This window comes from Pelodiscus sinensis, chromosome 5 (assembly GCF_052426305.1).
Source record: "Pelodiscus sinensis isolate ZL-2025 chromosome 5, ASM5242630v1, whole genome shotgun sequence".
NCBI classification, from domain to species: domain Eukaryota; kingdom Metazoa; phylum Chordata; order Testudines; family Trionychidae; genus Pelodiscus; species Pelodiscus sinensis.
This window is the reverse complement of record NC_143056.1, coordinates 99,477,931-99,501,472: the sequence shown is the minus strand read 5'-3', so window position 1 is coordinate 99,501,472 and position 23,542 is coordinate 99,477,931. Positions and strand designations below refer to the sequence as shown.

General features: G+C 44.8%; 1 protein-coding gene across 3 annotated transcripts in view; it reads right to left on the bottom strand.

The window, feature by feature from the left end:
• HIPK3 (homeodomain interacting protein kinase 3) overlaps positions 1–23,301 on the bottom strand; it is a 160,303-nt gene extending 137,002 nt beyond the window's left edge. The window contains exon 1 of one of the 3 annotated variants that reach the window (XM_075927814.2): positions 23,164–23,301. The gene's annotated coding sequence lies outside the window, so the exon portion shown is untranslated. The other 2 variants (XM_075927816.2, XM_075927817.2) reach the window with 2 other exon arrangements.
• Between the last annotated feature and the right edge of the window lie 241 nt (positions 23,302–23,542).

Sequence of the window (23,542 nt, the reverse complement as noted above, 5' to 3'; positions counted from 1 at the left end):
TTCTTAAACATTTTGTTGAACCCAAAGCCCAGATTCACAAGCACTTACAAGACTTTTCTGGATTATCTCTATGTAATAGGGATGTCAACATGTAGTCAGCTACATGATTAACCAATAAGCCTAGGTTTATCTATTAATCCTGTAGACTATATGCACTTCCCCTCTTGCTGCCTCTGATACACAGGCAGCAAGGTGGTGGGGGAAGTGGAAGCCAGTGCCCATGAGGACCCAGCTTTTAAGCCAGCTTCTCACAAGCACCGAATCCCACCGAGCTTCAGCACCAGTGAGCATAAGGAGTAGGGATGTTAAATATCGGTTAATTGAATACTAGATTAACCTTGTGAATTCTTATTGGTTACACGACTATTCTATAGTCCCCCAAGACAAGGCCAGCAGCCAGTGTACTCCAGCCCCACTCCTGGGGAGACCCTGCCACCCTGCACTGCTACCTCTGTGGGGTACCAGGTAGGAGCTGGTCCGCAAGGGGAGCTAGTTTAAAAACCAGCTCCCCTCGTGGACCAGCTGCCTGTCACCCCGTGCTGCTGCCTCTGATACAGACTATCTCAGACTCAATGTTCTGTGTCTTGCTAGCTCACCAGCTATACTCTCCACACAGCCTGTTGAGCCGTAGAAAGGAAGTGTGAAGGATGCGGGGGCCCTGGACTGGCAATGAGACAAAGTTGGCACAGAAAGAGATCTCTGATTCTTTGCTCTGACAGGTCAGCACGTGAAGGACTCCACCACCATCACTGCCTTGGTTCTTGGCACCTGAGAGCCAAGTGTATCAGCATAAAGACACTGGTGCTTGAAAGATTTTCCCACCATGGAGAAGCTAGAAGCCACAGATGACTATGAAGGTCTATCACTCCTCTTCTGTATCCCCTCTCCCCTTGTCACCAGACATCTTTAATCACTGGTGAACTACATGTCAAAAGGTTGAATACATTATCCAGAGCTTAGGGAGAAGGGGCATGGTTGGATCCCTGTTCCCATATATCCCCACTTTCTGCCTTTGTCAGTAATCTCACCCACCAATACCACAGCTGCCCAATCCCCAGGAACATCATAGAAATACATAGATACACAGAATCATAGAACTGGAAGAGACCTCAGAAGGTCATCAAGTCCAGCCCCCTGCTCTAGGCAGGACCAATTCCAACTAAATCAACCCAGCCAGGGCTTTGTCAAGCCGAGACTTAAAGACCTCTAGGGATGGAGACTCCACTATTTCCCTAGGTAACCCATTCCAGTGCTTCACCACCCTCCTAGTGAAATAGATTTTCCTAATATCCAACCTGGACCTCTCCCACCACAACTTGAGACCATTGCTCCTTGTTCTACCATCTGTCACTACTGAGAACAGCCTCTCTCCATCCTCTTTGGACCCTCCCTTAAGGAAGTTGAAGGCTGCTATCAAATCCCCCCTCACTCTTCGCTTCTGCAGACTAAACAGACCCAAGTCCCTCAGCCTCTCCTCATAAGTCATATGCTCCAGCCCCCTAATCATTTTGGTTGCCCTCCGCTGGACCCTCTCCAATGCGTCCACATCCTTTTTGTGGGGGGGGGGGGGGCCAGAACTGGACACAATACTCCAGATGCAGCCTCACCAAAGCCGAATAAAGAGGAATGATGACAGCTCTGGATCTGCTGGCAATGCTCCTCTTAATGCAACCTAATATGCCATTAGCCTTCTTGGCTACAAGGGCACACTGTTGACTCATATCTAGCTTCTCAACCACTGTAACCCCCAGGTCCTTTTCTGCAGAACTACTACTTAACCGGTTGGTCCCCAGCTTGTAACTATGCTTGGGATTCTTCCGTCCCAAGTGCAGGACTCTACACTTGTCCTTGTTGAACCTCATCAGATTTCTTGTGGCCCAATCCTCCAATTTGTCTAAGTCATTCTGTACCCTATCTCTGCCCTTAAGGGTATCTACCTCTCCCCCCAGCTTAATGTCATCCACAAACTTGCTGAGGGTGCAATCCATCCCCTCATCCAGATCATTAATAAAGATATTGAACAAAACCGGTCCTAGAACCAAACCTTGAGCACTCCGCTAGAAACCGACCGCCATCCTGACATCGAGCCATTGATCACTACCCGCTGGGCCCGGCCTTCTATTGTGGGAGACCGTATCAAAAGCCTTGCCTCTCTTGCTACGCGTCGGGATGGTTTCTTTCTGTGCCTTCAATAAGGCTCCTTTAAAATACTGCCAGCTGTCCTGGACTCCTTTCCCCTTCGTGTTAACATCCCAGGGGATTCTGCCCATCAGATCTCGGAGGGAGTCAAAATCTGCTTTTTTGAAGTCCAAGGTGTGTACTTTACTACTCTCTTTTCTTCCTTTGGTCAGGATCCTGAAATCTACCATCTCATGATCACTGCTTCCCAGGTTGTCACCCTCCTCCACTTCCCCTATTAGTTCTTCCCTGTTTGTGAGCAGAAGGTCAAGCTGCGCATGGCCCCTGGTCGGATCCTTCAGCACCTGTGTCAAGAAGTTATCCCCAACATTCTCCAAAAACTTCCTGGATTGCCTGTGTACTGCCGTATAGGTTTCCCAGCAGATGTCAGGGTGATTAAAGTCCCCCACGAGAACCAGGGCCTGCGATCTCGAAGCTTCACTCAGTTGTCCGAAGAAAGCCTCATCTACCTAATCCACCTGATTCGGTGGCCTGTAGCAAACACCAACCACAACATCAAGGCTGTTGTTTGCTCCTTTAAACTTAACCCATAGACTCTCAACAGGTTTTTCTCCCTCATTATACTAGAGTTCAGAGCAATCGTAGTGCTCTCTTACATATAGTGCAACTCCTCCTCCTTTTCTCCCCTGCCTGTTGTTCCTGAACAGTCTATACCCTTCCATGACAGCGCTCCAGTCATGCGAGTCATCCCACGAAGTCTCTGTTATCCCAATTAAATCATATTTCTTGGTCTGGGCCAGGGCCTCCAGTTCTTCCTGTTTGTTGCCCAGGCTTCTCGCATTAGTGTACAAACACTTCAGGTAACCAGTTGATCGTTCTATCTTCTCCATTCGAAACATGGGTCCTCCTTTCTTGCCCCTTCCTCTCTGCATTTCTTCCCGGTATCCGACTTTCCCAGTCCCCTCAGGGTTTTGGTCACCGTCCCCTGACGAACCTAGTTTAAAGCCCTCCTCACTAGGTTTGCAAGCCTGCCCACGAAGATGCTCCTTCCTCTCTTCGTTAGGTGGATCATGGGGAATCAAGGGGGACAGGATAAACAGCCATGTAGCATCAGCCTAGGGACTTAAGCAGTAATGTGTAATGATTGGAGAGAATGCTGAAGGTACGTATGTACAGGCTGGGGAAGCCACATGTTGAAATGCCACATTCTAGTGCATCACATTGGGAGAGGACTTTCGTGAACCACTCAAGTTCATAAGGACAGAGTTCCCCTCTGCTTTGCTTCTCTCAGAGTAGGTCCCCTGTGTATTTATCCATCCCCTCTCATACAACTCAGCTCCATTTTAGTACTGCCTCACTTCTCAACATTCTCGCACCCCCCACTTCCCTGCTACACCTTTGGATACATCTAAAAGGTGTTTGACATTGGAAGAATTTGAGCATCTCACAATGGGGAATATGTTCTGTAATGCCAACACCAAACCTGGATTTGGGCTTAGATTACTAATCCAAGCAATAATGCTTTATAAACACCCGTATACAACTATTCAACTGCTCTGCTAATCTTGATAGAAACAGATCTGATAGTTGCCTACCCAAACTACTCAGCCCTGAATGGGATGAGCCTTAACATGACCTTCAAGCTACAGACCTGTCAAACTGCAACAGAGAGCCAAAGCCAGGAAGTCATTTAGATGAGAATCATAGAATTACAGAACACCAGAACTGGAAGGGACCTCAAGAGGTCTTCAAGTCCAGTCCCCTGGCTTCACAGCAGAACAAGCACCATCTAGATCATCCCTGATAGAGGTCTAATTTGTTCTTAAATATTTCTAGTGATGGAGATTGCACAAACTCAGTAGGCAATTTATTCCAGTGATCAATCACCCAGTAAGGGAGCTTTTCCTAATGATCAACCTAAGCCTCCCTTGCTGCAATTTAAGCCCATTCCTTCTTGTCCTATCATCAAAGGTTAAGGAGAATAATTTTTCTTCTTCTTCCTTGTGACTCCCTTTCAGGTATTTGAAAGCTGCTAACTTTAACAGAGGGAGGGATAGCTCAGTGGTTTGAGCAGTGGCCTGCTAAACCCAGGGTTGTGAGTTCAATCCTTGTGGAGGCCATTTAGGGATTTGGGGCTAAAATTTGTCAGGGATGGTTACTTGGGTCCTGCTATAAAGGCAGGAGACTGGACTTGATGACCTTTCAAGGTCCCTTCCAGTTCTAGGAAATATGTTAAATTTAAATTAATGGAGATTGCCTATCTCCTCTCAGTCTTCTCTTTTCCAAACTCAAAAAAACAGTTCTTTAGGTCTTCCCTCATAGCTCATGTTTTCTAGACCGTGAATCATTTTTGTTGCTCTTCTCTGGACCCTCTCCAATTTCTCCACTTCTTTCCTGAAATGTGGTACCCAAGGTTATCTGATTAATAGCAGAAACTACTTCATTGGGATGAAGTGAAAAAGAAGAGGAAGAAGATTCTAGGGACATTCTAGGGACTCTAATACACTCCAGCTAAAGCTCTGTAAATAGTGTCACATCAAGCATCTAAAAAAGCAATTTACTAACATCGGAATGCTGGTGGGGGGGGAATCATTTGTATGGCAATTAGCGTAGGAAAAGGCAAGTTTATTGCCAACTTTGGAAGAAATGAAGGGCAAAAACGTTTGGTATATTACGGCAAAGATCTAGTCAATGGAGGATTCTAACAACACAGTGGAATATTTCAATTATCTATAGCTGCCATAGCTACATACATTTACACACTGCAGCCCAAAACAGGAACTGTATCTACGGCACCACAAACACTTGACAAATCTCTGTTGCATTGGTTCCTGTGGGTAACACTGGCACCCTGCACCAGGAGCTGCTATAAACAGAAAGTTGGCACAGGAGTATTAAGGGGGCACAAACTCACCCTTGCCCAACAGCTTCATCAGAGAAACCAGCCCTTCAAAACAAGTCTGCAGCATCAACTTAACTTTGCATACAATAGCACAAGATGGACCAGTCATTAAAGCCTGAAGTTCCCTACTCTATGAATTCAAAACAGTAGCTCTTGGGGGGGGGGGGGGGGAAGAAGTGCACAAAACTTGAGTTCTCAAACTGGCTCAGAAAGCATTTAATGTTTTTGTCATATAAGATCTATGGGCATTTTTAAAAAATATTTAATGCATCAAGCCCATAGCATGTTATAAGAGATTGTAGATAATCTGAAACACATTTGATGCATTTGTGATAGACTGAAATAGCTACTGACTATCAACTAAGAAAAAGACAGGTTTATCTCAGAAGAGTGAAAATGACAGGAAGTTTTTGTGCATGAGGTACCTAAATAGCACCAGCATTTGATTCCCTGGATGCAGCAGAATACCAGTTCTGGTGCCATCACACTAGGACAGACTGGTGTGACTACAAAGTGATGCAGGTATGGAAGGATTAGCAGCAGCTGCAAAATTTACATGTGCAGAAGACCACTTTCATGGAACTTTGTGAATGGTTTTCCCCCACCCTGAAGCACACAAAATCCAGAATGAGACCAGATCTGACCGGGGAGAAGCACATGGCAATTGCCCTGTGGAAGCTTGCCAAACCAGACAGCTACCTGTCAGTTGGGTATCAGTTTGGAGCAAGGAAATCTACAGTGAGGGCTACTGTTATACAAATAGATAGCAATCAATGCCATACTGCTATGGAGGGCAGTGACTCTGAGAAACGTGGATACCACAGTGGAGGGCCTTGCTGCAACAGAGTTCCCTAACTGTGGTGGTGCAACAGACAGTATTCACCTCCCCATTTTGCTACCTGCCCGCCTTGCCAAGGAGTACATAATCCACAATGGGTATTTCTCAATGGTACTGCACGCACTGGTGGATCACAAAGGCTGTTTCACCGACATCAACATGGGATGGTCAGGAAAGGTGCATGACACGCGCATCTTTAGGAATTCCTGTTAGCAAAGCTGCAAGCTGAAACTTTCTTCCAAGACTGAAAAATTAAACATCAGGGCACTGAAATGCCAATAGTGATCCTGGGAGATTCAGTTTATCTCTTGCTCCTGTGGCTTATGAAGCCAAACAACGTTCAGCCTGGAGTATAGTAAGGAGGAGTTCAACTACAGGCTGAGCAAGTGCAGAAGTCAAAAGACCAAGTACAACATTGAGTCGGGGTGGTATTGCTCACAATTTACTATCTGAGAAAGTTTGTTCAAGAACTCCACATACATGAGGAGCTAGGACCACCAATCACATTTAGTATACAACTTCTTCTTGTAATAGCTTAAAACAATATAAAGGTTTTGTTGTGCCAGGAAAAAGGAATTTGGCTGGAATGGGAATGTTTCTCATAAAACCCTATAGAAAAGAGACAGAATCAACACATAGGTGAAAGGGGCTGGCTGGCTGAGGGTACCCTGTCCTCCCCATCCCCATCCCCATCCCCATGTCCAGGACTGCTCCAACTCAGAGCCTCCCACTCGCCAGGCATCCTTTAGGGACAGCAGGGGTGGAGGGAAGGAAGGGGCTGAAGCTCCTCCTCACCCTATTCAGATTCATACATGGACATTGCTGGCTGTTCCCATTCGTAAGGGAGCAATGGGGAAGTGCACAATTTGCTGCATTCCTCACTTTGGCTGGGGAGTACAGGGGGCAGACAAACCTAGACCTGCCCCATGCTTCCCTCCCTGGCTGTGCCCACCACTGGAGCCGCACCGACTATGGAGACTCACTTCTCACCTGAGCCCAAGCTGTTGAAGCTGCTGCGGTGAGTGAGGGCTGGGGATAGTCCTCTTTCCATGATGCAGTCGGCATTCTGAACCCCTCATCCCCAGCCTCACGCCAGAGCAATGATTTAAATCAGTGGTCCCCAACCATTAGAGGTTGCCGTTCGCCCGCCGGGTGCCAGGGGGCGGGGACACTTGCGCACCCGGGGGTGAGGGCCCTCCATAGCCGCATGCCCGGGGGCGGGGCCCTCCCATAGCCAAGCGCCACACGCCCGGGGCCGGCGCCCCCTGCAAACGCCGTGTGCTCGGGGCCGGCGCTCTCCCCTCACCAAGCACCGCGCACACGGGGCCAGCGCCCCCTACAAACGCCACACGCCCAGGGCTGGCGCTCTCCCCCCACAAGCGCCGCGCGCCCAGAGCGCGGGCGGCCAATCTGCGACGCTCCCGGGGCCGGCGCTCACGGTGCGCCATGTGCCCGGGGCCGGCTCCGGCTCCAGCACCGCGCATGCGCCACGTGTCCGGGGCCAGGCCAGCCCCGAGCCCTTGGTGGGCGCACACAAATGCCCCCACGGGCGCCATGGCACCTGCAGGCACCGTGTTGGGGACCACGGATTTAAATGAAGCATGGGCACAAATGCTTAAAGGTCTAGAAAACATGACCTATGAGGCAAGACTAAAAGAATTGGGTTTGTTCAGTTTAGAAAAGAGAAGACTCCGGGGGGACATGATAACGATTTTCAATTACCTAAAAGGGTATTACAAGGAGGAGGGAGAAAAATCGTTCTCCTTGGGCTCTAACGATAGAACAAGAAGCAATGGGCTTAAACTGCAGCAAGGGTGTTTTAGGTTGACATTAGGAAAAACTTCCTGTCAGCGTGGTTAAACACTGGAATAAATTGCCTAGGGAGGTTGTGCAATCTCCATTACTGGAGATATTTAAGAGCAGGTTAGACAGACACCAGTCAGGGATGGTCTAGCTCAGTGTTTGTCAACCAGTGGTACGAGTACCCTTAGGGGTACTTGAGAGAAGACTGGGGGGTATGTCAACAACTGAAATTTAAGTTTTACAGTGTTTTATTGCTTTTATACTTTTTACACCCAAAAATTTAATCACCCGCCCAGCTACGATTAAGTTGTTCTGGCTCTGCTTCTCCCCCACAAGCCAGATCCAGTGGGGAGCTTCCGGGCTTCCCCCCACCGCAGGAAGCCAGTGTTGTAGCTCCAATCTTGCAGGGGGGCCACAAGGCTGGAGCACCAGCATAGGCTCCTGGCTGCAAGAGGAGTGGAGGAGGGTTTAAGCTAGAGCTGCAAAAGAGCCACATCTGGGTTGGGAGCCATAGGTTGCCGACCCCTGGCATAGGAGGTAGGACTTTTTCAGCCAGAGAGCATGATGACGTCATTCTGCTGTTCGACAGGAAATACTTTTTTTAGAGAGAGAGAAATAGAGCAAAAGAAAATATATTTACAATAAAAAGATTCTCCCATGTGTGAAGCCTGGCTATTTGTCACTATACACATTTTATAATTTTATAATTTTAGTTTATCAAATATTTTCAATTATGGAACCTAGACATTAACTGCAAGCATTTCTCTCTCATAACTAGCACTGTACAAATGAAATCAGCTCCCATTTTACAATTCATGTTCTTTACAACATTGTAACGAAGATAAAAATCCTTGTGATGAAACGAGACAAGCTCATTAAGGCTATGTCTACATTACCAGGCTATTTCGAAATAAGTTATTTTGAAAGAATAACTCCCAAAGTAACTATTTCAAAATAAGTTTATTCCTCTTCATAAGCAGGAGTTATTCTTTCAAAATAACAAGCCTGTTATTTTGAAATAAAAGGCTTGGTAGTGTGGATGCTCTTCTTATTATTTCGAAATAAGGGGTGCTATTTGGAAATAACTCTCCAGTGAGGACATGCCCTTAAACACCAAGTTTCATACCTCATTTGCCCCAAAACCATGAACACATTAGTTCTGTGACAGTAACATTTTACTACATATTTTGGATCACCAGTTACTTCTTATGTGTGCGTATCCAGTAATTTATATTTATGGAAATGTGTATCTTCCTTATTCTCTAATGGTATGTCTACACTTGCATCCTAGTTCGAACTAGGGATGCAAATGCAGGCATTCGAAATAGTCATTGAAGTGGGGATTTAAATATCCCGTGCTTCATTAGCATGATCTTGCCGGCGCATTACTCCAAATGCCAGCTGTTTCAAAAGTGAAAGTGTGCGCTGGGATGTGTTAGTTCAAACCAAACCCCTTGGTTCAAACTAACGTTACCCCCTCCCCCCCCCCAAAAAAAGGGCACCTAGGTATAGGAGGCTCAGAGCTGGACTAGTCCTGCATGGGGGGGAAGGAGGGGAAGGGGTGGAGCTCCAGCTAGCATCTTTCACCAGTCTGTTGAATCTCTTTTCTGTATGGTTTTATAAGAAGTAATCCCATTACAGGCACAACCAAACCCTTACCTTGTTTAAGTTAGGATAAAAAAAAGCTGAATATGGTGATCTTATCGTGTAGGAGGAGTTCTTGAACAAAACAGACAGATAAACTCTCTCAAATACATGGTAGACAAGTAGTCTACATGCTACGGAAAGGACAAATCAAAATAGAAAATTGAAGTTGAACCATGCATTAAATTAAAAGCAGTTTAAGAGGGTACTATACAAGGAAATCATCCACAGTGGCACATTAATTGTCTGAAAGCTGTGACACTACACAATGAGATATTTTCCAAAACTATGGATTTATTTGGTATTACTAAATGGTTGAGACACTGAGATGTGATCAGTTTTAAAATTACACTTTAAAATTAAAGAATTGTTTCATAGAAAGGGATTTAGCCACCCCCAAAAAAATCGCTGATTTTCAAAAGGTATTCCATAGATCACCCACTGTAGACACATTTACCGAATATGAAGCATTCTACCACTTTATTTTACTTTTAAAAAGGGCGCTTTTTTTCAAAATACAGTAGACTTCCAATAATCTGGAATCTTTGGGACCTACATGGGGCCGGATTATCGGATATGCCAGACTATCAGGAGGTACTATAAAATGGTTGTATATATACTGTATACAGTATATACTGTATATAAAGTATTTTTAACCTTTTTATTGTACATACTTTATACAGTATACTGTAACGTTTTAGTTTTTTTAACCCTTTTCTCTCGGTTCAGCTGCTGCCGCTGCTGCCTTGTGACTCTTTTTTTGCCGAAGCTCACTCACTAGGCTCTTGCCATTTTGATGATGGACTATTGGGAGTACCGTACAATTGGATGCCGGACTATTGGAGTTTTGCTGTAGGTATTATTACACTCTCTACTTAGAAGCTAAAAAAAGGTTTTCAGGTAGGCTGCGTCTAGACTGGCATGATTTTGCGCAAATACTTTTAACGGAAAAGTTTTTCCGTTAAAAGTATTTGCACAAGAGAGAGTCTATACTGGCATGTGACTTTGCGCAAAAGCATCCATGCCAGTGTAGACGCTCTCTTGTGCAAGAAAGCTCCGATGGCCATTTTAGCCATCGGGCTTTCTTGCACAAGAAATTAACGTTGCTGTCTACACTGGCCCTCTTGCACAAGAATACTTGCGCAAGAGGGCTTATCCCTGAACGGGAGCGTCAGAGTATTTGCGCAAGAACCACTGATTTTGTACATTACATAGTCAGTGTTCTTGCGCAAATACTCACGGCCAGTGTAGACAGGCAGCAAGATTTTTCGCAAAAGCACCTGCTTTTGCGCAAATCATGCCAGTCTAGATGCAGCCATACTAATTTTGTTCTAATCCATTTTACCCACATGCATTTTATTGGTGGATTTCGAAGAAGAAAGCCAACACAGCTGTTTTGTTTAGCACCAACTACAAGATACATGGCTTCTTATTATGCCCTAATATTTTTGACACCATGGAACTGGGGGGGTTGGGAGCCAAACAGAATCCCCAAATTGTAGTGCAAATTTTAACAGCAATATCAATCATGGCTGCATTTTTTATTCAAATATTTTTTTAATACTTTTATTTGCTCAAATGGCCTTCAATATGGAAAATATTCACTAAGTTAAGAAAAATTATTATGACATACTGCCAAATAATCCCTGGATATTCAGTCTCAGCAAACATAAAGAGAGTGTTTTTAGTTGACGACTATGGATCCTGTCGCCACACACTGCTCAGTCTTTGAGAGCACTAAAAATCATTTTTTGATGCCACTCCCAAAATTATGGAATTGACTAGGAAGGATCAGATAAGCGTATGTGAGAATGTCTGATATACTACTGGGGCACTTGGCACCTCAAAACAGCACCCTGGAATCCCCATATTCATGACCCTCATATAATTACGGTATGTTTCGTACAAAGTATGCTTTGTGAAGTATCATTTTAAAAGTCTTTATCTGATGAAAATTAACATCCTGTTGGACTGTCTGTGCATCGTATGCAAAGTTATGAAGTTTTTCTGTGTGTGTTTGTACTGAACTATATTGTAAAGATGGGACAACCAGCCTTTCAGGCACAACAGTGGAGTAGCCTGATAGGATGATGGCCCAGTCAAGGAATCCACTTTGTCAACAGCCATCCCAGAAGACTTCTAAGAAAAATCATGTAGACAATGGACAATGCTTAACCAAAGATCTTCTCAGCAAGCTGGACGAAAACTATAAAGAGGTGAAGTGACATCATGACTTTCCCTAAATCCCTCCACAACTCAACACCTAGAAGCATATTTGCAGTAGGGATGTGAATGGTTAACAGGTTAACTAGTACGCATCACCCTTACCAGGTGATGCTTACTGGTTATGGTTAACCAGTGGGCTGGAGTAGTCCCCGGTCTGCTGCAGGTAGCGTGCTGCTCCAGCCCTACGAGGCCCACTTCAGGCAGGCTGGGAGGGAGAGCTGTCTAACTGATTAAGTGGGATTTTACATCCCTAGTTTGGAGGACAAAGACTTTGGAGGAGTGTGGTCCTAAGATAGTGTAGAAATCCAGCCTTGTACTGGGGAATTATACCATCTACCTGGGTGAGGCACTGCTTGATTCAAATCCTATTTAATTTATAAAACTCAGACTGCAACTTTATTTTATTTCTTTGGTAATCAATTTTGAATTTTATGTTTGCTACTTAAAATCTATCTTACTGTGGTTAATAAACCTGTTTTATAATTTACTTAAAAACACTGTGCTTTTGTTGAGCTGATTGGGAAATCTCAGCTCAGTTTTCAAAGGGCAATGTGTGTCTTTTCACATCAAGAGAGGGGCAGACTAGGTAATGAACATGAATTGATCAAGATTCTGATCAGAGCAAAGTGGTACAGTTCTGGGATACAAGGCTAGGGAACCAGCTAGAGTCTCTCTATTTCAGGTTCATGACTGGCTAAAATTACGTAAGTAGTATTCATGCAACTCAAATGACTGTGTCCCTACCTATGGATGCCTGTGTAAGCGCAGTACCTGCCAGAGTTGTATAGCTTGCCAATGGCACTACAATGTGAGGGATACTCCAACTTGATGGAATGGGATAAAGGGTTCTATGGTCCAACAGTTCATGCTGCAGTTTGGGAATGCCAACTCAGGTATATTTTAGTAGATCACATAACAATAAGTAATTTTAAATAATCTCTTAAATAAAGAGGGTGTGTGTCAGAGAGAGAAACACACAAACACACAATTTTGGATGTGCTAGAAATATTTAGTTCTAATTAAGAAGTTACACAGTGTCTCTTATCGGGTTTCAACAATGTAGACATACGGTGAAATGTTAAATCTTAGGTAGAAATATTTCATAATAAAATTACTGACTTATTTCAGGTTTTATTTTTAATAATTGTTCTCTCCTAGTTTTTAAGCATAACAGTAAACTGGAAATTAACTCTTATGGCTAGAATGAGCGGCACATAAGACATGACAACTCAAAAAAAAAAAAAAGTAGTTTCCTAGACTTGTCTATATTAAATAACTTCAGCAGTTCAGTGAAGACACAACTTACATAAACAAAAGGGGTTCCTCAGTCATCACAGACTACTGCACTAGGCAACAAACTATGAGAAGGAAGAGGGCGGCATATAGTGGAGAAAGAACAGGTTAAGAACCATTTGGAAAAGTTGGACATACACACATCCATGGAACCGGATGTAATGCATCTGAGGCTACTGAGGGAGTTAGCTGACATGATTTACAGAGCCATTGGCCATTAACTTTGAGATCTCGTGGCAGTTGAGGGAGTGCCCAGACATTTGGAAAAAGGCAAATGTAGTGCCCATCTTTTAAAAAGGGAAGGAGGACAAGCCAGGAAACTACAGACCATTCCGCCTCACCTCAGTGCCTGGAAAAATCATGGAGGGAATCCTTAAAGAATCCATTTTGAAGCACTTGGAAGAGAGAAAAGTGATAAGGAATAGTCAACACAGATTCACCAAGGGCAAGTCATGACTGACCAACTTTATTGCCTTTTATGACGAGGTAACTGGATCTGTGGATATGGGAAACGCGGTGGACATGATATACCTTGACTGTAGCAAAACTTTTGATACAGTTACCCACAGTATTCTTGCCAGCAAGTTAAAGAATTATGGATTGGATAAACAGACTGTAAAGTGGATAGAAAGCTGGCTAGATTGTTGGGCTCAACGGGCAGTAATCACCAGTTCTATATCTGGTTGGCGGTCAGTATCAAGCGGAGTGCCCCAACGGTTGGATAGGGTCAATTAGGTTCAACATCTTTATTAATGACATGAATGAGGGGATGGATTGTGCCCTCAGCAAGTTTGCAGATGACACTAAGCTGGGGGAGAGGTAAATATATTGGAGGGTAGGGTCCAGAGTGACCTGGACAAATTGGAGGTTTGGGTCAAAAGAAATCTGATGAGGTTTAACAAAGACAAGTGCAGAGTCCTGCACTTGGGACGAAAGAATCCCAAGCACTGTTACAGGCTGGGGATTGACTGGCTAAGCAGCAGTTTGGCAGAAAAGAACCTGGGGATTACAGTGGATGAGAAGTTGGATATGGATCAAAGGTGTGCCATTATAGCCAACGAAGGCTAATGGCACATTAGGGTGTGTTAGGGCCAATCGAAGCTAAGGAACTGTGCTGCAGGGAGGAGGACCACATGAAGCCTCCCCCTCCCTAGTGTGTGGCAAAGAGGCACATGGAGAAGCGAGGAATGGAACTGCAACAGGCAGAGAGCCTGCCTGAGAGCTCCCGGTCAACAGTCTAGCGAAACTGCGTAATGCCTTCTGGCTAGAGCCTGCCTCTGGCACCCTGCGCATTCACACACCCAACTCCCTGCCCCAGGTCACCACCCGAACCCTGTGCATGTCCCCTCCATCAAGTCACAGCTCCCTCCCAGAGTCTAAATCCCAGGCCAGAATCCTCTCCTGTACACATACCGCCTCCCAGACTGTGCACCACAATCCCCTGCCCCAGGTTACAACTAGGGACATTAAAATTGTGTATTTGTGTATATGTATGACTGCTGAATTTTTCAGTGGTTATACGTTTACATGCTGGGGAGGGGGAAGGGAAATGGGAACCAGTGGTTACAAGGAGCTGGCTTTTAAGCTGGTGTGTACCTGCCACTCCCTGCACTCTCACTTCTCAGGGAGGCAGCAGCATGTGGGAGAGATGCAGGCAGTTCTGTGGGAGGCAGTACACACGGGGAGCTGGCTTAAAAGCTGGCTCACCGCACATACCGGCTTTCACCTGCCCTGCGCTGCTGCCTCTCATACAGAAGAAGTGGGGGAGGGAATGCATCAGCTTGGCTCCCCACTATACCAGTGCTTGCCTGCCCACTTTGTGCTATTGCCTCTGATCAGAGGCCACAGTGGAGAGTGGACGGGCAGATGGCTCCGTGGAAGCTGGTGCTTGCACCTCCACCATCCCGTGCTGCTGCCTCCATGGAGGCAGCAGCGGTGCAGCAGGCAGCTCCACTGGAGCAGACTCCTGCAAGTACCGGCTCCCACCTGCCCCCCAACCCGCACTGCTGCTTCTGTGCACCAGGTCCTGCCTCCATTGCCACTGGCTCTGATACAGAGGCAGCGTGGGGGGGGGGGGGTCTGTGTGTGACCAACATGGTTAACCGATAAGCTCAGACTCATTGGTTAACCATCTACTTGAGAACACATTAACATACCTAGTCATAACCCCCCACTCTTCACCCAAACTTTTGACTGCATATTCTCTCTTGCACCCTAATCCCATTCCCCAAGCTCTCTTTTGCACCCAATCTCTGTCCCAGACCCTGCACTCCCTCCACAGAAAAGTGCAGCCCTTGACCACTAACCCAAATTTTGGACGGCCCCCCCCAACACAAATTATTGCCCACCTTTGGCTTAACTGCTTACTTCAAAGAGGTGGATTTTTCACACCCTTTACCAACATTTATACTGATCTTCTTTTCTAGTGTAGAACAGGCCCTCATTTCCCACGAAGTTGCCTATTCCCAGAGTAGGATTTAACATTATTTAGCTTTGCAAAGAAAAATAAATTAGTTGAGATTATTATGACCCTTCAGTAGAGTAGTCTTAAACCAGAGATGAGGAACCTTTTCTGGTTCAGGAGCCACAGACCCACAGAAGAATCAGTCAGGAGCTGCACAAAAGTGAGAAGCACCAAAAATATCCACCTCACTGATGTGGCCTCCCTACGGAGAAGCAGAGAAGTACTCCCCAAATTCCCCTTGCATACCAGAGCCCAGAAGGCTCCAAGCTAATAGATTTGGGGAGCGGGAGGTCCCAAGCCTCAGGAGCCAGATTCAGACATGTCAAGGACTGGATCCTGCCCCTGGGCCATAGCTTTCCCTGGGCCTTAGCTTTTCTTAAATAAAATTATAGCTGTCCCTAACCTGCCTTCAACCTGACAGATCACATCTTGAGAAATTTCAGCAAAATGTCAAAAAATAAATTCCCATTCAATTGGACTGTCTTCTCAATAAACTGTACAATAACCTTGTAAGAGAAACACTTTAGAAAGAACAAGCTTAAAACATATGTAGAAATTCATGCTTTTTCTAATTATCATCTTTAAAGAAGACTACACTTTAAATGAAAAACTATACCAACACAAGGTGACAGATTATGAACAGACTAGACAGGAATGTGAAAACATGCACTTTGAACTCCATCTTTTTTCTTATTTTCTTTTAAAAAGTTAATGCCCCAAAAGGTCATTACAAGGTCAATGTCATTAAGATTAAGACCAAAACCAGGATTTATGATAAAGATTTGTCTATGCAAATTAGCAGTAAGATTTTTCAAACCACATACTCTAGTCCAGGGGTTCCCAAACTTTTTGACACGGGGACAAGTAAATCCATTCACAAGCTTTTGGAGAACCGGTAACATTCATTTGCATATTTGCATATTCATTAAGCAAATGATGGATATTCATATAAGTTGTTTCTGGTCCTCCCAAAGCCCCCAGTGCCTGCTTTAGCAAAGCTTTTGATACAGTCACCCACAATATTCTTGCCAGCAAGTTAAGGGAATATGGATTGGATAAATGGACTAAGATGGATAGAAAGCTGGCTAGACCAGGGTTTCCCAAACTTTTTACTTTAGTTGGAACCCATTTTTCTTCAGTACTGTTTTTTTGCAGCCCAAAAATATAAACGCATATAAAAAAAGAATTAAAAATAAATAAATTTTCAGTGTTTCACCAGCTGCATCCCCCGCCCAGCCCGGGCCAGGGCTTGCGGAACCCGGCGCTGCATGGGCACTCCAGGAGGCAGGAGCAGATTGGGGATAGGGTATCTGGCTAGGTTGGAGGGTGCACGGAGGGGTAGGGTTGCCAGGTGTCCAGTTTTGTACCGGATAGTCCAGTATTTGAGGCTTCTTTCCAGGAAACAAACTGAGAAAATTCCGGACATATAAAAATTTTCTAATTAGGTAAGTTTTATTATTATTAGGTGTATCAGTCCTTAGCTGCGAACTGCCTGGCTGGTAAATGTGCTCAGGCTGCGTAAGTGTGTCTAGCAGCCAGGCAGTTCGCAAGTACTCGAGGGAGGATTTGGGGGTCGGGGGAGGGGAAAGAGCGCAAAATTGAATCCCCGGGGCCAGATTCACTCGTGTGCCCAGGTCTGCATGTGCCTGGGTCAGTCCCGCTCCCTCCCCTTCTCCTTCCAATCTCCCCAGTCCAGCTCTGCTGCCCCCATCCAGCCCTGCTTCCGGTAGCCAGTTCCCCTCTGCCCCCCACAAGCCTCCCCCGGTCAGCCCCACTCCCCTGATGACTCCCTAGATGATCACAATGGTCCCTTCTGACCTTAAAGTCTATGAGTCTATGATTCCCAGCCCACTCCGCTCCCCTCCCAGTAGCCACGCTGAGGCCCGGTATTTTTTTCCTGGGCCGCGGCCCATAGTTTGGAAAACCCTGCTCTAGTCCAAGATCTGCCTGGTCTACCTCCTCTTATACTACAGGAAACACAGGTCAAGATTTGCTACAGCTGATAAATTCCCAGAAAAAAATATTCAAATTGCATTATCTTCCTGTGGGGGGTGTAAATAGATGGCATCTCTAGCAGGTTGTGTTAGCTGCAGAAGTAGCAAGAAAAAGACAGAAGATACAGATGTACAAATTGAAGTAATGTAATATATAATGGAATATTAAACTGTTAAAAACTACATTAATTATTCCGTTACCAAGTATACATAGCCTTCTCATCTGCACTCTAAAACTGCCCAAAATTCTTTCCGGCAGCATTTCACTATTTGTTTTCTTGAACTTTGGTCTCATGTGCAACCAACTCATTTCAGCCACTAAACACACTTCCTATTTTCTCTTCTTTCTAGTTCACCTTGTATTACTTCTTGCCCAAAACTGCACACACTGGAATAAAAATGTGGTCTCTAACCCTTCCTTCTTTAGAATAGCTTTCATATTTCATTGATGTAGAAATGATGTTTCCCCCACTTTTTCTCCCAAGTACCATAAATCCTTTATGTTTTGTTGACGACTCCCTTAATTTGCATCTTCCTAATTTTCAACACAAAAGGTTTTTTAGAAGTAAAAATTATATTTAAATATTAGTTTTGGAAACAAGTGTGTTTGCTTCCACATAAAAATAGCTAAGTTTTAAAAATACTGCAGCACCAACTGCAAACTACAGCTGTTTTCACATTTTTAAAATAGCAATAGAGTTAATATTTAGAACAATGCTGCAGACCACATTACCTATCTAAATGACTATCATACTGCAAGTTGAAGAAATAGTACGTCAGAATACATTCTTCAATAAATTAACTATATGACAATAATCTTAAAATTCTCTTGTAACTGTGCAGAAATCGCAACAAGAGATTCGCTGTAAATTCATCTTAAGAGCTTTTGCAAAGCTACAAATGAGATTAGAAGCTTTTTCTTACAATGAGCTAGGGGTGTCGTTTAATTAATCCCAACATGGAGTACATCACTGAAGAAGATTAATAGTCCTTGTTTCATTTTTCATGTTTGCTGATTAGGCTATTCTACCTAACTGTCGGAGTATGACCACATTGGTTCTACCAAATTTACAGCCATGAAAAATGCATCACAGACTGGGAAATCTGGTCTCCCCCTGTAAAATGTGGCCTTTTGTTGCTTTTATTTTACAGATTTTTTTACCCTACCAAAGTTTTTCTTCACAGAGTACACAATCAACCCATGGAACTCCTTGCAAGAGAATGCTGTTAAGACCAGGACTTTAATAGGGCTCAAAAAAGACTAGATAAATCCAGGGAGGGTAAGTCCATCAATACTTATTAGCCAGGATGGGTAGTAATGGTGTTGCTATCATCTGTTTGTCAGAGGCTGGAAATGCATGACAGGAGGGGGATCACTTGATGATTACCTGTTCTGTTCACTTCCTTTGGGGCACCTGGTATTGGCCACTCTTGGAAGACAGGATACTGGACTAGATGGACCTTTGGTCTGATTCAGCATGCCTGTTCTTATGGATCTCACAGGGGAGACCATCTTCTCTCAAACTGGGGGGTCCTGACCCAAAAGGGAGTTGGGGGAATCAAAATTATATTAAGGGGGTCACGGTTTTGCCCACTTTACTCTGCGCTGCCGTCAGAGATGGGCAGCTGGGGAGTGGCAGCTGCTGGCCAGGCAGAAGCATGGGTGGCAATACCATACCAGGACACCATTGTTTCTGCATTGCTGCCTTCAGAGCAGGGGCAGCCAGACAGTGGCAGCTGCTGACCAAGGGCACAGCTCCGCAGGCAGCAGTGCCAAAAGATAGCAATGCATATTATGGCATCCTTACTTCTGCTCTGCTGCTTGTGATGGCTCTGCCTTAAGAGCTGAGCTCCCAGCCAATAGTACCTGGTCTCCAGCTGCCCAGCTCTGAAGGGCCCACCAACAGCAGCAGATCGGAAGTGTAACAGTACTGCATCCCTCATCTACAATCATTTCGCAACCTCTCCCCCAAAATTCCTTTTTGGGTCAGGACTACAGGTTAGATCTCTCTGGTCCAGCCCCCTCTAGACCTGACCAGATAAGGGATTTTTCCTGGACAGGGGAGGTCATTTCTGGCCTCCCTGATGCTGGCCTCCCACCTTGCTCCCCCCACCCACTACCAGGTTCCCACCGCCCACCCTCACAGCCCACCTGACCCACACACCAGCTCCCAGTCCCCTCTCCCTGGCAGCCCAGCTATGCCACACATCATCCTCCGCCCTAACAGCTGCATAACACTAGGCTCCCAGTCCTCCCACAGCACGTCAAGACTCTCTGATCCTGGAACAGACCAAAGAGTTCCAGTTTATAGAGGTGCAACCTGTACTTCAATTACACCACCAGAAATTTCATGATTTCATATATTTAAATTGGAAACTTCATGATTTTAAAATCCCATAACTGTGACATTGACCAGAATGGACCATGAATTTGGTAGGGCCCTCTACACATCAGAAAAGTAAAGTTGATAATCAAACTGTAAACAATGTAGTGCTAATTCTCTTACACACAAACCATAACTTACAGAATGTTTGACAAAAACGTGCAGATTAACTTTGTGTGTGGGAGTATTTCTCATTCAAACTGCATCCCCCCTATTTGTATGTGTCTGTACACACAATCTACTTCTACCAATAGTTACTAAATCAATACATCAGCTGAAAGTTAAATACCAGATTTCCAAAATTGAAGATTTTCCTCTGCATTTGACATTACTTCAAAAATCCAGAAAAAATATGCCCAGCCATTTGTAATAATATTATTGTCCATGGCAAAAAGACACATCCACTGAGAATTCCGAAAGTGAGAGCAAACTTGTAATTTTTTAAAAAACTTCAAAAATCTGTCAGACAAAATAAGAGCATCTTACAATTTATTAGTGGTAACACATAAATAAAATTGTATTTTGCTTTTTATTCTCTAAACTAACATTTTAAATTCTCAAATCCACAAGCTCATGCACGTAACTGGACTTCAGGGGAACACAAGCCTGCAGAATCAAGACCTAACAATATATCTAACAATATATCTAGGGTGGGATTTTCAGAACCTAACTGGCAAAACTCCTATAGATTTTAATGAGAGCAGTATTAAGTTCACACACTAAGCACTTGAAAGAAAAATCACACCTCCAAGTCATCACCTGGTATTCCTTTAAAACAGTCTAGTAAAACAACACAACCTCTTATCTGAATTCTCTTTAATACTTCTGTAACTGATTTCTCGCCCACAATTTATTTACTCCGTATATTTGATATCTCTTTGTTTTCCTGTTTGCCTGGGTCTCTCACAAAAAGACAGCAGCAGAAGACATCCAAATGTAAGAAACTATAGAAGTTGTCAAGAGGTGCTCAAGGCAGATATAGCGATAAACCATTTTATTTTTTAAACTAAAAAGAATTCAAGTTGATGGAGTCTAATTCCAAAATGTTTACAAATACACAGAATCACATTAATACCACAAACATACCGGTCATAAATCCTACCCAAACAAATCTATGAAGAAATAAATTACCAAAATAATACTACATCACAGATGGGCAGCCAAAATATCATTACAATTCAAGTTTCCAATATTTAGTATAATAAAACATCTAGTCTAGCAAATTCTTCTACATGATTAAATACATCTGGCTTACCATACACACTTATCTATCTGCAGGTTTAATATATGCTAAGATAACGCATTCATCATTATCATATTACTTTATTTTTCCCCACTTAAGTTACCTACAAAAAATTTACACACTGCTGTAGTCTTTATTTGCAATCTCATCCTGCCACTTCATAATACAGCCCTGACCTATTTTTTCAGCCGCTTAATTACTTACTCTGCTGGCTGACATGCTTCTTAAAGTTAAGACAGTTTTTAGTTACAGTGTATATTTCAAACATAGTTTCTCCTGTAGCAATATTAATTTGCCAAATGTTTCTATAAACCAAAACTCTGGAAATTGGCCAATATTTTTATTTTGCTTTCAAATCAGCTGCTCTATTTGAACAGACACTTAGTGAAATCGCTGTAATCCTATGTAAACATAATATTTTTAAAAAATACAGAATATTTAACTCTCTGAATCTTGTTACTAAAGTGAACTACAGCTTTAACATCAGTTACTCCACACTAGCAATGTACTTGGCCTGTATATAAAGGTAGTGATCAAATTAAAAACATGTTGCGAAATGGTCTTTCAAAGACATTTAAGATCTGTTATGTAAATTCAGAAGTCTTAAAACATTATGATATAATACAATAGCTAGGAACAAACTCCTGACTATAGGATGGAAATAGTATACATTAGTTTCTGGCTCTCTCATTTTAAAAATTACACATTAGCATCTAGTATCAACAGAGCCATAACCTATAACAATAATTTTAAATACTACTTGTACTACTAGCTCATTTATGGTTTGATATAAAGAGAGTCATTAATATTTATCTTACAAAGTTAACTAATACATATGCAGTAATTGATTTTATATTGTACAAGACAAGATACTCAACACCCAAAACCAAAATAGAACTGGGATACAGATATTACTCCATGGGGGGGGGGGGGGCAGAGTAACTGTGGAGTCTGCTCAAAGTTTTATTCAAAAAAGAAATTGTTTCTTTTGAAATAGTCAAATTATAACTACAAGAAGACAACTTATTTTAAAAGCTAATGACTGGCAAGAATTCCCCTATAAAAAGATTCATAAAGAAAAGCATCTGAACCCCTGAAAAAAATTACTTTTGGCCAGTCTCCAAGCAAGTGTTTAAAATACAAAGCAACACATCCTAACTAATTTTTGTCAAGCTCCAACTAGACCTGCCAAGTTATAAATATTTGAGAATGGTAAAGAATCAACACGACAACAGATAAACATTTTCTAAAAGAGCTCTTGGTAAATAAACAGAATAACTATACCGTCACCTGGGAACAACGGCAGCGTTTCACAGAGTTTGCGAATACCATACAAGGACTACACTAACTCTTACAGTATTACTAAATCATGGGCAGAGGAGAGGAGAAGAGAAGGAGAAAAAACTGCAGCAACGTAAGTTCCACAGAAGTTCCGTTGAATTGCCATCAGTCTCACGTACCATTTTAACCAATTCTGTTCCCCCTCTGAAATGGAAATGCACACTCGTCCCCAAACTACATCTGCAAATTACTCCTGTGACACAAAGGGAAGCAATGATCGCTGTAATAAGAGAAGCTCGGCAGCCACGCCTTCCTGCTGGCCTAACAAGTTGCAAGCGGAGGGGTATCGCATTTCTTAGATCACAACAATCACACACCGATCCTCGGGTTAGGGTTACACACGTCAAGCAAGCCCGCCCAAGGAGAAACTGCAGAGCGCCCTGGAGACTAGGGCAAAGAAGGGGAAGCGTCTGGGCACAAGGGAGGGAAGCGGTGACAAGGGGGGCCGGGAAAACACAAGGGACGCTCGGTGAGGGCGCACCCTGCCTGTTTACCATTAGGTTTTTCGTGGAGCGTCACCTCCATGGGCAAACTTTAGTGCCAGGGAAGCTGCGCAGTGCGAGGTGGGGCACCGCCTGCCCAGCGCCCCACGGGCAGGGAACGAAGCACTCAGCTACAAGGCGCTATCAGAAAGGGGGCGGCTCACCCCGCCACCCCAAGTGACAGCGCCACCGAGTGCCCCATCGCCGCCGCTCACGGCCCCAACGTGCCTGTCCCCCGGCAGGAGGCGCCTTCGGGCCAGCGGGCTCGGCGCGGCGGCCCCTCCCCAGAGACGGGGCGAGCAGCACCCAAGCCTGCTCCCGCGCGGACGCCCAGCTCGCCGCGCCCCAGCCCCGGGCAGAGGCGCGGGACGGCACCAGGTTCCCCGCGCGCAGCCAGGGCCGCCCCTCACCTTCACAGGTCGGGCAGCGCTAGTGTCGGAGCCGCCGCCGCCCTGGGCATGGCCAGGAGAGTCACGGGAAGGTGCCTCCCAGCCCGGGGTGAGCTGCCTGCCGCCGCCCCGGCCATCTTGTCCTGGCGGCTGCGAGGAAGGAGCCGCCGCTCAACCTGCTCCGCTCCCCGGGCCTCCGCCTCATCTTCCTGGGGAGCGGCCCGGCCTCCCCCGGCCGCCTCCTTTCTCCCCCGGCCGCTCGGGGTGGGCGCTTACGGTGCGGGCGGCAGGAGCCCGCGGCACTCGCTGCCCCTCAGGCCTTGGACATGGCTCGACTCCCAGCTTAGGGGCCCTCTCTAGCGGAGCCTGGGCGAGCTCGCGAGCTCTAGGCCTCCGCGCA